This window comes from Loxodonta africana, chromosome 19 (assembly GCF_030014295.1).
Source record: "Loxodonta africana isolate mLoxAfr1 chromosome 19, mLoxAfr1.hap2, whole genome shotgun sequence".
In the NCBI taxonomy this organism is placed as follows: domain Eukaryota; kingdom Metazoa; phylum Chordata; class Mammalia; order Proboscidea; family Elephantidae; genus Loxodonta; species Loxodonta africana.
In genome coordinates this window covers 71142810-71157031 of record NC_087360.1, presented here as the reverse complement: position 1 = coordinate 71157031, position 14222 = coordinate 71142810, and the positions used below count along the sequence as shown (strand labels likewise).

Sequence of the window (14222 nt, the reverse complement as noted above, 5' to 3'; positions counted from 1 at the left end):
TGCAAAATTATATCTAATAGTAAAAATTGGTAATAAGGAAATTGTTCAACAATAGAGGAATGCCATTGAAAATTAGAATACAGTACTGGTTCTATTACATATCTATGCATTCCTCTATCTGTCTTTCCCTAGCTTGTCATTGTAAGTTGCAGACATCCGAACAGTTTCCCTTAAATACTTCAATATGCATATCATTATTCAGAGTTTAGTATTTGGTTAAAGATTTATCTTTCAATGTGAAATCTGTAGAAATTTGAAGTGTATATTCTTGGAGTTCTGACACATGCAAACACGTATGTAACTCAAACTTACAGAAAGTCACCAGACCTTTAGAAAGTTTCCTCATGTCCCTTGCTGCAATTCCTGTCCCCACCTCTACCAGAGCAACCATGTTCTGACTTTTTTCTGGTATAGATTAAAAGTTGTCTATTTTTAGAAGTTCAAATAAATGGAATCATACAATATTTACTTTTTTTTTTAAGACTTCTTTTGCTCAGTTGTTTTTGATGTTATAACAAGTATCATTAGTCCTTTTTTTTTAATTGCTGAGTAGTATTTAGTTATGTGAACATGCGGCAGTTTGTTTATCCCTTCTCCTATTGTTGAACCCTTAGGCCATCTCCATTTTTTGGCTATTATGAATAAAGCTGCTATGAACGTTCCTATAAAATTATTTTTATGGACATATGTTTTCTTTCCTCTTGGGTAAGTACCTAGCATTGGAGTTGCTAGGTCATAGGTTAGGTGGTGGTGGTGTTACCATCAAATTTATTCCAACTCATGGTGACCCCATGCGTGCAGAGTAGAACTGCTCCATGTGATTTTCAAAGCTGTGATCTCTAGGAAGCAAAGCACCAGGCGTGTCTTCTGAAGTGTTCCAGCCCACCTTTAACTAGTAATTGAGTGCTTAACTGCTTGCAGCACCCAGGGTCTCTGATGTTGTTGTGTGACATTGAGTTGATCCTGACTCATAGCGACCCTGTAGGGCAGAGCAGAACTGCCCCATATGGCTTCCAAGGAGCAGCTGATGGATTCCAACTACTGACCTTTTGGTGAGCAGCTGTAGCTCTTAACCACTGCATCTCCAGGATATGTTCGTTTTTTTAAGAAACTGCCCCAGTTTTTCCCCAAGTAGGTGCACCATTTCACCTTCCCATCAACAGTGTATCAGAGTTTCAGTTCTATTTCCTCTCCAGGTTGGTTCTTCTCAGATGTTTTAATTTTAACCGTCATGATGGGAATGTAGGGGTGTCTCATTGTGGTTTTATTTTTCATTTTCCTGATGACTTATGATATTTGCACCTTTTTCACGTGCTTGTTTGCATTTATATATCTGAAGTTTTGCCCATTTTTTTACTGGGCAAAATTCACTTTTTGGGAGGTTACCTTTTTATTATTGAGTTTTAGGAGTTCGTTATATATTTTGCATATCTTCGTCAGATAATTGCTGTACTAATATTTTCTCTGAGTGTGAATTGCTGATTCATTTTCCTGAGGGGGCCCATTGAGTAGAAGTTTTTCATTTAGTTAAATAAAATTTAATTATATTTAGTTTATATTTTTCTTATGATTATTGCTTTATTGACTGGAGACATGGGTAAGAACTTTCGCCTATCCCCAAGTCACAAACACACACCTGCTCCTCACTTACTGATCAATCTTGTTATCCAACATTTCGTATTTATGACAATATTAAAAAATCTACTACCTGACTATTTTGCACATTAACGATGTACATCTGGCAGTAATGAACACCTAGGTGCGAGGTGAGGGTTGTGCTGGCTGTGATGGTTAAGGTTATGTGTCACCTTGGCCGGGCCGTGATTCTCAGTGGTTTGGCAGTTAGATAATGATGTATGTAATTTGGCAGTTAGGTAATGATGTAATTTGGCACTTCTGTAAAGATATAGTCATCTTCTATTTTGTGATCTGATGTGGTCACCCATTTTTGCATAATGCCAATTTTTGTGAAACAACATAGTCTTTGGAACCTAACCATGTCGATAAGTGAGGGGTGGGTGTATTTCCCTGTTTCCCACTAACCCAAAAACCAGAAAAACAATCCCATTGTCATCTAGTCAGTTTCGATTCATAGCTACCCTATAGGACAGAGTAGACACATCTCATAGGGTTTCCAAGGCTGTAGTCTTTATGGAAGCTGACTACCACATCTTTCTGGTGAGGAGCAGCGGGAGGGTTTGAACCGCTGACCTTTCAGTTAGCAGCAAAATGCTTAACCATTGTACCGCCAGGGCTCCATTCCCTACTAATGGGTTAATGATTTTAACTTTTATGTTTAGGTCTGTGATCCATCTTGAGTTTATTTTTTTCCGTGTGTATATCCAGTTATTCCATCATCATTTGTTGAAAAGACCTTTTCCTTTTGGATTGTTTTTTACAATGTCAAAAACACAGATCTGTATAAGTGGAGGTCTATTTCTGGGCTCCTTTTTCTGTTCCATTAATTTATTTGTTATTATGCTGGTACTACACAGGCCTGATAGCATTTTAGTTAGCCTTGAAGCTGGGTGGTGTGCATATTCAACTGGTTGTGCCTTTTTTCAAGATTGCTTTGGATATTCAAGATCTGTTGCGTTTCCATTGAGTTTTAGGATCAGCTTGTCAATTTCTAAAAAAAAAAAAAAATGCTGGAATTATGATTGGGATTATGTTGAATCTGTAGATTAATTTGGGGGAGATTTGATATCTTGAGTCTTTCAATCCATCAACATTTGTTTAGGCCTTCTTTATTTTCAGTGTAGGGGTCTTTTGTGACTTTTATAAATTTTATTCCTAAATTAAAAGGATATTGATATTATTGTAAATAGATTAAAAAATTTTTTATATTTTAGTTGTTTGCTGCTGATATGTAAATTATAATCAATTTGTATATTAACTGTGTATCTTGTGACCTAGAACTGAATTAAAAAAAAAAATTTATATTTTGTTGTTGTGAAGAATATACACAGCAAAACATATGCCAATTCAACAGTTTCTACATGTATAATTCAGTGACGTTGATTATATTCTTCGAATTATAGGACCATTCTAACCTTCCTTTTCTGAGTTGTTCCTCCACCACAAACATAAACTCACTGCCCCCTAAGGTTCCTATCTAATCTTTTGAGTTACTGTTGTCAGTTTGATCCCGTATAGATGTTCTTAAAACAGCAAAATGCCCAAGGCAGACGTTTTTTACTAGTTAAACTATTGTTTGGTTTTAAGAAGACCTCAGGGAATATTTTAGGTTTAAGGTTTAAAGATTATCTCAGGGCCATAGTTTAAGGGGTTTATCCAGTCTCCATGTGTCCAGACAGTCTGGAGTCCATGAGAATTTGCAGTTCTTTTCTACATTTTCCCCCTTTGGACCAGGATTCTGCTCTAGACGCTTTGATCAAAATGTTTAGTAATGGTAGTCAGACACCATCCAGGTCTTCTGGTCGCATAGCTAAGGAGGCAGTTGTTCACGGAGGCAGTTAGCCACACATTCCATTTCCTCCTTTTATTCCTGACTCTCCTTCTTTCTCTCCAGGCAAATAGAGAACAATTGTGTCTTGGATGGCCCCATGTAAGCTTTTAAGGCCCCAGGAACTACTCAGCTAACTGGGAGGTACAATAAACCAAACCAAACCCAGTGCTGTCGAGTCGATTCCGACTCATAGCGACCCTATAGGACAGAGTAGAACTGCCCCATAGAGTTTCCAAGGAGTGCCTGGCGGATTCGAACTGCCGACCTCTTAACACGTAACCACTAGGCCACCAGGGTTTCCGGGCGGTACAATAGAAACGTTAAATGCGTTATTAGGCCAGTTAACTGAGATGTTCTATGACACCATGACCCTAAACCGCTAAACCAAAGAACTAAATCCCGTGAAGTGTTTGGTTGTGCATAAGCAGCCTCAGCAGCGACTTTGTTTGTTTGTTTGTTACTGGAAGTATATCTAGCATGCAACTTTTGCCGATTCAACTTTTTATAGGTGTACAACTTATTGACAACATTGATAATTATCAACTGTGCAATCCTGCCCTTAATGTGGTTTTTCCATACCGTAAACCAGAACTCAGTACTCCATAAGCAATAACCTTCCTTGTCTCCTTCCTCCTGCCCTGGTAACCACTAATAAACTTTGGTCTCTATACATTTGCCTTTTCTGGTCTTTTTAAAAGTGAGGTCATACAATATTTATCCTTTTGTGAATGAGTGATTTCACTCAGCATGGTGTCCTCAGACTCCATCCATATTGTACGTGTATCAAGACTTCATTCCTCCTGCCAGCTGAGCAGTATTCCCTTGTACGTTTGTACCACATTTTGTTTATCCATTCATCTCTTGGTGGGCATTTAGGTTGTTTCCACCTTTTGGCTATTGTGAATAGTGCTGCAGTGAACAGGGGTGTACAAGCCTCTGTTTGAGTCTCTGCTTTCAAGCCTTTTGGGTATATACTAGGAGTGGAATTGTTGGGTCATATGGTAGTTGCATTTACAGCTTTTTGAGGAGCTGTCACATTGTTTTCCACAACGGCTGTACCATTTTGCATTCCCAGCAGCAGTGGATAAGGGTTCCAGTTTCCCCGCATTCTGCCAAGATTTGTTATTTTCTTAGAACTAAATTTTTAATTCTAGTAGCTCTTTTGTAGATATATTCCTTAGGATTTTCATTAAAGAACCATCTGCAAATAGAGACAGTTACGACTTGTAGTTCTTTTTCTTGACAGTGTTGCATAAAAGTGGTGAGATGTATATCTTTGCCTGGTTCCAGCTCTTAGGGAAAATGTATTCAGTATTTTACCTTAAATGTGATGTTAGTTTCAAGCTTTTTGTAGCTGCCGTTTATCAGATTCAGGAAGTTTTCATCTATTCCTGGTTCGTTGAGTGTTTTCATTATGAATGGATATTGAATTTTGTCAAATGGTTTTTCCACATCTATTGACATGATCGTATGGGCTTTTTCCTTTTTTTAATATGGTGAATTACATTGATTTTCAAACTGTTAAATCACTCTTACATTCGTGGGATAAGCTCTACTTGGTCTTGATACGTATTATCTTTTTTATATAGTGCTAAATTCAATTTGCTAATGTTCTGTTAGAGATTTTTGCATCTAAGTTTATGATATTGGTCTGTATTTTCTTTTTTTTTATGATGTCTTTGTCACGTTTGGCCTTATTGTTTTCCTGACTCCATAAAATGTCTTCGGAATCTTTGTTTGTCTCTTTTCTGACTGAGTTTTTGGAGAATTGGGATTATTTCTCATTAAATATTCGATAGACTTCCCCAGTGAAATGAACGAGGCCTACAGTAGTTTTTTTGGTGGGAAAATTTTTTATAATGAACTTAATTTCTTTAATAGACATAGGGCTATTCAGATTTTCTCCTTCATCATTGTGAATTTCAGTGAGTTGTGTTTTTTCAGGGAATTTGTTCATTTTATTTGAGTTGTCAGATTTGTTTGCACAAAGTTGTTCATAATATTCTGCTGTTGTCATTCTATTGTCTATAAAAGCTGTTGAGATAAATTCCTCTATCATTGTTCATATTGGTAATTTGTGTTTTCTTCTAATTAATCTAGCTAGGGGTTTATCAATTTCATGGATCTTTTCTAAGAACCAACTTTTGGCTTTGTTAATTTTCTCTGTTTTCCATTTTGTTGATTTCTGGTCTTTATTATTTCATTCCTTCTACCAATTTTGAGTTTGCCGTATCAGTAACTCTTGCTATTTATATAAAAAAAGGGCCACCCTAAAATTTAGCACCTAAAAGTAAGAAACATTTATTATTTCACACTTTCTGTAGTTTAAGATTCCAGGTGTGTGTCAGGAATCTGGGCACTACTTAGCTGTGCCTGTAGCTCAGGGTTTTGTACCGCTGCAGTCAAGATGTGGACTGGGGCTACGGTCTCATCTGAAGGCTTGATTGTGGGAGGCTATACTTCTAGACTTGCTCATGTGATTGTTGGCAGGGCTCAGTTCCTCATGGTTGTTGGACTGTGGCCTCCCTCGGTTCCACAGGGCATCTCACAGCATGGCAGTTAACTTCTATCAGAGCCAGCAAGTCAGAGACCAGTTGAGGGTGAGCAAGATGGAAGCCATAGTCTCCTGTTAATGTAACCTCAGAAGTGATATCTCATTACTTTTGCTGTGTTCTGTTATGGTCTTTATGATTTTACTTCTTGTAAATTTATTGAGACCTTGGTTTTATGGCCCAGCATTTGATCTACCTTGATGAATCTACCATGAAAAGTATGTATATTCTACAGTTGTTGGTTGTAGTGTTCTGTACTTATTAACTAAATGAAAGTAGTTGCTAATGTTGTTCAGATCTCTTACATCATTAATGATATTTTGTCCAGTTCTCTCAGTTGCTGAGAGAAAGGGTTTAAACTCTCCAGCTGTAATTGTGATGTTGTTCATTTCTCCCTTCAGTTCTGTCCATTTTGCTTCATGTATTTTGAAGCCTTGTTTTTGGACGCATAAACACTTACGATTATATGCCCTCCTGAAGAACTGATTCTTTTATTTTGACTTACCATGAAATGTTCCCCTTTGTCTCTGATAATACTCTTTTTCTTAATTCTATTTTATCAGATGTTAATATAGCCAGCCTTCTTATGCTTACTGTGTACATGGTATATCTTTTCCATCCATTTACTTTCAACCCATATTAAAGTGTGTCTGTGATAGACATCTTTGTGTTACTTCTTAAATCGTTCTAATCTGTTTGTCTCCTTTAACCTACCCATTAGCTAATATTGATACTTCTAATTCAGATTCAGAACTGCAGGGCTTTTACTTAACCTCTTCTATACTGCATCTGTAAATTCATTTCTTTCATTCTGAGACTTCTGGTCCTCAAGGATGCAGGGGATTTTAGAATTAGAATGTCACGTAACTAATTTGCTTTATCCTATATTGTATACAGATAATCTCAAAATAATAATACAAACACCAACATGATTATGGAAAACAGTTAATTTTTTTCTTTTGCATATGCTTTCCTAATTCTTGCTTCATTTTAAGAGGATGTAGCCATTACGTACTTCACCTTATAAACATCATTTAGTTCTGCAAGTATGTATATGGTAGATACTTCTCAAAGATGGCTACCATATATTCCTTTCCCACATGCATGCTGTACCACCCATCAAAAGGTGAAGCCTGTCTCCTGTCATATTGAATTTGAGCTGGCCTTGTGGTTTGCTAGAATTAATGGAATGTGGCGGATGTTATGCCCTGAACCATCTGAACCCTCAGATATCTGCCGTTTTCACTTACACGCGTTGTGAGGAAGACTGTTTGGAGGAGAAGTAAGACCAGTCAACAGTTCGTAATAAGGCTCTCAGTTGTCAGTTGTACCCCCCACCCCTTGAGTGAGTGAGCCATCTTGAACATTCCAGTCTCGTTGAGCCTCCAGATGACTGAGCTTAGTTGATCCACAGTATCACAAAAAATTAACGAGTGGTCGTTGTTATTTTAAGCCATTAAATTTTGGGATACTTTGTTTATGGCAATACCTGAAATTATTATTTATATTTACATCTTCATATATACCCCTTTCTCTGCTTTAAGTGCTTATCATTTGTCCTTATATTGATGTCTCTCTAGTTATTTTGGTGGCCTTTTACTTGTTCTCTAGTGCTCATGCTCAGGAAGGTACCCTGGAAACAGTAATCACTGAAATCTTTTTGTCAGTAACCTCTTTATTCTTGAAAGCCAGTTTGGCTGGGTGTAAAATCTGTGGTTCTCATTTTCTTTCTAGAGTATTGAAAATGTTATTCTATTTTCTCCTGGTAAAAACTGTTGCTACTGAAGATATGATGACAATCTGTTTTTCTTTCCCTTGGTCTTTTTATCCTTGATATCCAAAGGACATTTTCCTTCTTTTTTTATAGTTCAGTTATTTTGCTAGTATATGTCTTAGTCCCTCTAAGTTGATTTTTCTCAGGTACATGATATGCATTTTCATTACGTAGTTTTCAATTTTATTTCAGAAAAATTTTGTTGAATTATAGTTTTAGTATTTTTTTCCCCCCTTCTTTTGTATGTATTGGAACTTTGCCTTCTAAATTTATCATGTACTCTCATATCATTTTTTAAAAATCTATTTCCTCATTTCTTTTTGTTTTTTAAAAAAAATTCCTTCTTTTTACCTTCCATTTTTCGTAAGGCAGAAGTTGAGAAACTTTCTGTAAAGGGCCAGAGGGTAAATGTTTTAGGCTTTGTGGGTCATAACATTTCTGTCACAACTACTCAGCTCCCATTTTGTACCGTGAAAGCATTTGTCTTAGTTTTCTGGTGTCAAAACAAAAATTATATTAAGCCAGTTATAGAACTTGATTGAAGTTCATTTAATATATGATTTGCAAATCAGGGTACGTTTCTACTAGGGAGTCAAAAATGTTCCAAAGATGAAAGAACTTCAAAAAAAAATTCTTATACCCCATCCTGTTGACATTGCCATGGAAAAGGGCTGGAGCAGTGTTTATATGATAACAGTTTACCCTAAAACACAGCTTCTGGTCTGATCTTCGGTTTCTGTTCCTTGAAACTGAGGACACATAGATAATTCTTCAAAAAAACCCACTGCCTACGACAAAATGATCTTACTAGGCTACTTACTAAGCTATTGTTTGATTAAAGGTGACTTTAGGAAACAAGTTTTGTCAAAGCTCAAGGTTCAAAATGATATCTCAGGGCAGTGGCCTAGGTGGGTCACCCCAACTCCACAGACCCCAGAAATTCTGATTCCAGGAGAATTAAAACTTCTCACTAGTGCTGCTGTACAGACATACCACAGTGGGGGATTTAAAGAAAGGAATTTTATTTTCTCAGAGTTGAGGAGGCTAGAAGTTAGAAATTCAGGGTGTTGGCTCTAGGGGAAGATCTTTGCCTCTTTCAGTTTCTGTATCCCTCAGCCTTCCTAGGTCCCTGGGTGATCTTCACCACGTGACATTTGTCCACTCCCACCTCCCTGTTTGTGTTTCCTTCTGTGTCTGGTGTGCTTTTTCTTTTTTACATCTCAGAAGTGATTAGGTTTAGGACACACCCTGCAGTGATCTGACCTCATTAACATGACAAAGAAAACAATTGCCAAACAAGATTACATCCAGAGGTATAGGGATTAGGATTCCAACTCATATTTTAGGGGGACACAATTCAACCCATAACAGTATCCATAGTCAACTTGCAAATAAATGGACGTGACTGTGTTCCAATAAAGTTTTATTTACAAAAACAAATTTGGCTCATGGGTTGTAGTTTACCAGTCATATGACAGTATCTGTTATATTTTTTCACTTTTGTATTCTTGTTTAGTCTTCACTTCTGAAATAAGGTTTTCTTTTATATAGAATTATTTTCTGAGTTCTGTCATCTTATTTTTAATTCAGATATGTGCTGTTCTTTAATGTCTTGCATCATTTTCCTATTGTCTTGAAATAGTAGATTTGAAATAGCATTGAAAGCAGATCGTAGTTTGTTGGTTTTGGAAGCATCGTCTGTTTTGCATTTATTGTTTGCAGAGGTGTTATTCTCAAATTCTTGTTATAAGAACTTTGTGTAGAATTTGACCTCAAAGTTTTTTCACTGCTCATATTTACAGAAATTAATTACTAAATAATTACGAGGATAAACATAGCAGCTTGATATGTTGATGGGGCAGCTCCCTTTGTCCTTTCTTCCCTTGTTGGACATGCAGCTTGGGCCTTGAATAGGCGAAGTCTCTCAGAAAGCTGTGCAGGATCAGCTCTCACACTGGTAGCATTTAAAGTAGGATACACCTTTTCCATTTTATTCTTCAGTTTATATAGTTTATGTGGCATTTTCTAGGGATCCTTACCCCGGGGCACTCTGCTAAAGGTACTTTATAGGTAAGATCTCTTCTTCATAACATATTTATGGAAAGGCCTATTTGACAAGAAGTTAGACCAGTTGTCTGCCTTCTTTTCACTGTCCTGGAACATCCCCTTCTCCCCCTAGGGACTGAATAGGTCAAAAGCCAGGAATTCCTTCCTTCCAGACCTAAAGCAATTTTTCAGCAGTGAGAAGCCAAAGAAATAAGTCTGAGGAATAAAAGGCATGTATACTATCAAGGGCCAAGTTGTGAGCATAACTGTGTGCTAAAAGCGGAGATCTTAAGTTCAGAGCCCAGAAGAGGAAGAGTAATCAAGGAATGTAAATGATGTCAAGAAAATATGAACCTCCTTTTGCTTCATTAAAAAATACCTCTTTTGAGCAGTTAATTATAGAACACACAGTAGATACAATGAAGAGACCGGTTCTTCCCAAGTTCTTATATTTTCCCTGTGTCAAGGTCCTTGGAATTACCCCTGGTTTTTATATTATTCTTGGATAACCCAATACCGTGTATCCTTAATGTTGGATTCATAGTAAGAATTGAGTAGGGTAGGTTGTTTTTTGTTTGTGAAGGGATTTCTGCTCTAGCCTAGGTGCTCAGGGTCACTTTGAGGATTATTTTCTAAAAATCATTTTGATTTTGAGTAATTGAGGATACTTATGAGTATATCGTTTTTGTGTGTCCACTGCTTTTTCCTGTAAAAGTCTTATCAGATGGCCAAGATTGCTTTTCCCCACAGTGAGTGATTGGGTTCTTTATAAAGTGGAAACTTGTTTTGCCTGTTAGTTCAGGTATCTGTTTATAGAATTAAAGCCATGAGCTGGGGCCTTTTTTGTCCTCTTGAAACTGCTTATCAGTGTGTCAGCTCCCTATTCAATTTAGAAAAGTGAATTTTTATTTTTTTATTATAGAAGAGAGGGAAATAAAGTAAGTGATGTCAAATTTCCTCTCTTGCCTTTTCAGACTAAACTCATGGTTGAAGGCAGCTGTTTTTGTTTGTTTTAAGATAAAAGGCTTGGAACCATTTTCTTCTGTGGTAGATTAAAAAAAAAAAGTGAAAAAGCTTTTGGTAGTTAGTAGATGACTTCTGTGAACTGTAAGTCCAAACTGAAAAATTAATTGTTTTGAATTTACCTATTGACCAAAAAAACAAAAACTTGAAGTCATAGTCCCCATATCATCACTTATAGTTTAAAAATAAATTAAACCTCCCATTGCCCAGCTAATTATAATACTTTAAAAAAAAAATTGGTTACGTATATATGTACCTAGACACTGAAGCATTCATTCTGATGCGTTCACCTACCATGGAAACCACTTTGACGTTCTCATCCATCTTGTTAAAAAAATGTGCACTTCTCCATTTCCAAAAGCTTAGACTGTGCTCATGTTGACTACAGAAATTGAGTTTTTTAGAAGGAAATAACATGGGAGTATAGTTAATACATTTTAGCCATTTTTTTCGTAATGTCTTGAAAAGAGATGCTTAGTTATGCTTGTCTTCTTTGCTAGAAAAGGTTCTCATCTGGAAAAAAAACTTCTTAGGCTAATTTAAAAACGAAGAGTAAGCTATCAAAAACTTAGTTGCTCCTCCCCCAAAAAGTGCCCACAAACATTTAACAGCCACAAATGGTAAGTGCTACCCTGTTTGAATGTTATAAAAGCAAACCAATTTGGGGTATGTGATAAGAAAAGTTCAGTATTTAATTCATTGAATTGCTTACAGGTGCTCTGTAAATATTGGAGCAAATGAACTCTGGAAATTAACACTTCTGATTTCTTATCTTCTGACTTATAAATGTATAATAATAACCCTTATACGTTAGTACAGTCCTTTGTCATCAAAGTACTTTCATTGCTCTGTTAACATAGATAGATAGATAGATAATTGTTATTGTGTGCCATCAAGTCAATTCTGACTTACAGGGCCCCTATAGGACAGAGTACAACTGTCCCATTGGGTTTCTCAGGCTGTACTCTCTGTGAGAGCAAATCAACGGGTCTTTTTTACCATAGAGTGACAGGTGGGTTTGAATGGTCGACCCTTTTGTTTGTAGCAGACATCTTAACCATTATTCCACCAGGGCTCTCTCGCTCTCTGTGTATAAAATGAACTAGTGGCTTAGTGGTAGCATTCTTGCCTCCCGTGCTGGAGACCTGATTAGGCTTAGTGGTAGCATTCTTGCCTCCCATGTTGGAGACCTGATTAGGCTTAGTGGTAGCATTCTCGCCTCCCGTGCTGGAGACCTGATTAGGCTTAGTGGTAGCATTCTCGCCTCCCGTGCTGGAGACCCGATTAGGCTTAGTGGTAGCATTCTCGCCTCCCATGTTGGAGACCTGATTAGGCTTAGTGGTAGCATTCTCACCTCCCGTGCTGGAGACCTGATTAGGCTTAGTGGTAGCATTCTCGCCTCCCATGCTGGAGACCCGATTAGGCTTAGTGGTAGCATTCTCACCTTCCGTGTTGGAGACCTTATTAGGCTTAGTGGTAGCATTCTCGCCTCCCATGCTGGAGACCTGATTAGGCTTAGTGGTAGCATTCTCGCCTCCCATGTTGGAGACCTGATTAGCTTAGTGGTAGAGTCTCACCTTCCGTGCTGGAGACCTGATGAGATTACTGGCCGGTGCACCTCATGCACAGCCACCTCCAGTCTGTCAGTGATGGACTGTGTGTTACTACGATGCTGAACATGTTTCAGTGGAACTTCCGGACTCAGAAGGACTAGGAAGAAAGACCTGGTGATCTGCTTCTGAACAGTTCGGGAAGCCCCAAACGGTGGCAGTGATACACAGTCACTGTACCCGAAAGAACTGGTTGGTGTGCAGCCGTTTCAGGGGGTAGGATATGGTCAGGACTGAGGGTGCTGAAGGAAGAGTCCAGGCTGCACTGAAGGCATTGGCGAACAAAACAAGACTCTAGGAATCGATGGACTATAAATAGAGGTGTTTTAACGAATGGATGCAATGCTGGAAGCACTCACTCATCTATGCCAGGAAATTTGGAAGGCAGCTACTTGGCCAAGCAACTGGAAAAAAAAAGAGATCCATATTTGTGCCCATTCCAAAGAAAGACTATCCGAAAGAATGTGGAAATTATTGAACAATATCATTAATATCACCTGCAAATAAAATTTTGCTGAAGTTCATTCAAATGTGGCTGCAGCAGTAGATCGACAGGGAACTGCCAGAAATTCCACTCAGGTTCAGAAGACGACATGGGACAAGGGATACCATTGCTGATGTCAGATGGACCCTGACTGAAAGCAGAGAATATTAGAAAGATGTTTGCCTGTGTTTTATTGACTGTGCAAAGGCATTTGACTGGGTGGATCATAACAAATTATGACTAACATTGTGAAGAATGGGAATTCTAGAACACTTAATTGTGCTCATTAGGAACCTGTACGTAGACGAAGAGGCAGTCTTTCTAACAGAACAAGGGGATATTGCTTGTTTTAAAATCAGGAAAGTTCTGTGTTGAGGGTGTATCCTTTCATCATACATGAGCAAATAATCCGAGAAGCTGGACTGTATGAAGAAGAATGTGGCATCAGGATTGGTGGAAGACTCATTAAAAAGAACCCTGCAATATGCAGATGACACAACCTTTCTTGCTGAAAGCGAAGAGGACTGGAAGCACTTTCTGATGAAGATCAAAGTCTACAGCCTTCAGTATGGATTACACCTCATCCTAAAGAAAACAAAAATCTTCACAACTGGACCAATAAGCAACACCATGATAAATGGAGAAAATATTGAAGTTGTCAAGGATTTCATTTTACTTGGGTCCACAATCAGCACCCATGGAAGCAACAGTCAGGAAATCAAATGATGTATTGCATTGGGCAAATCTGCTGCAAAAGACATCTTTAAAATGTTAGAAAGCGGAGCTATCGGTTTGAGGACTAAGGTGTGCCTGACCCAAGCCATGGTATTTTCAATTACTTCATATGTATGAGAAAGCTGGACAATGAATAAGTGAGTCTGAAGAAGAACTGATGCCTTGAATTACGGTGTTGGCGAAGAACATTGAGTATACTGCAGACCGCCATGAGAATGAACAAATCTGTCTTAGAAGGAGTACGGCCAGAATGCTCCTTAGAAGGGAGGATGGCAAGACTCCATCTCACGTGCTTTGGACATGTTATCAAGAGGGACCAGTCCCTGAAGGATATCGTGGTTAGTAAAGCAGGTGGTCAGCGAAAAAGAGCAAGATCCTCAACTAAACAGTTTGACACAATGGCTGCAATAACGCACTCAAACATAGCAGGGATTGTGAGGATGGTACAGGACAGTGCAGTGTTTTGTTCCGTTATGCACAGGGTGGCTATAGTCTGAACCGACTGGGTGCACTTAACAACAACAATAGG

The 14222-nt window shown here is 38.0% G+C and overlaps 1 protein-coding gene across 1 annotated transcript in view; it reads left to right on the top strand.

The window, feature by feature from the left end:
• The window catches only part of TNKS (tankyrase), a 201564-nt gene that overhangs the window by 5858 nt on the left and 181484 nt on the right, over nucleotides 1–14222 (top strand). The window lies entirely within an intron of this gene.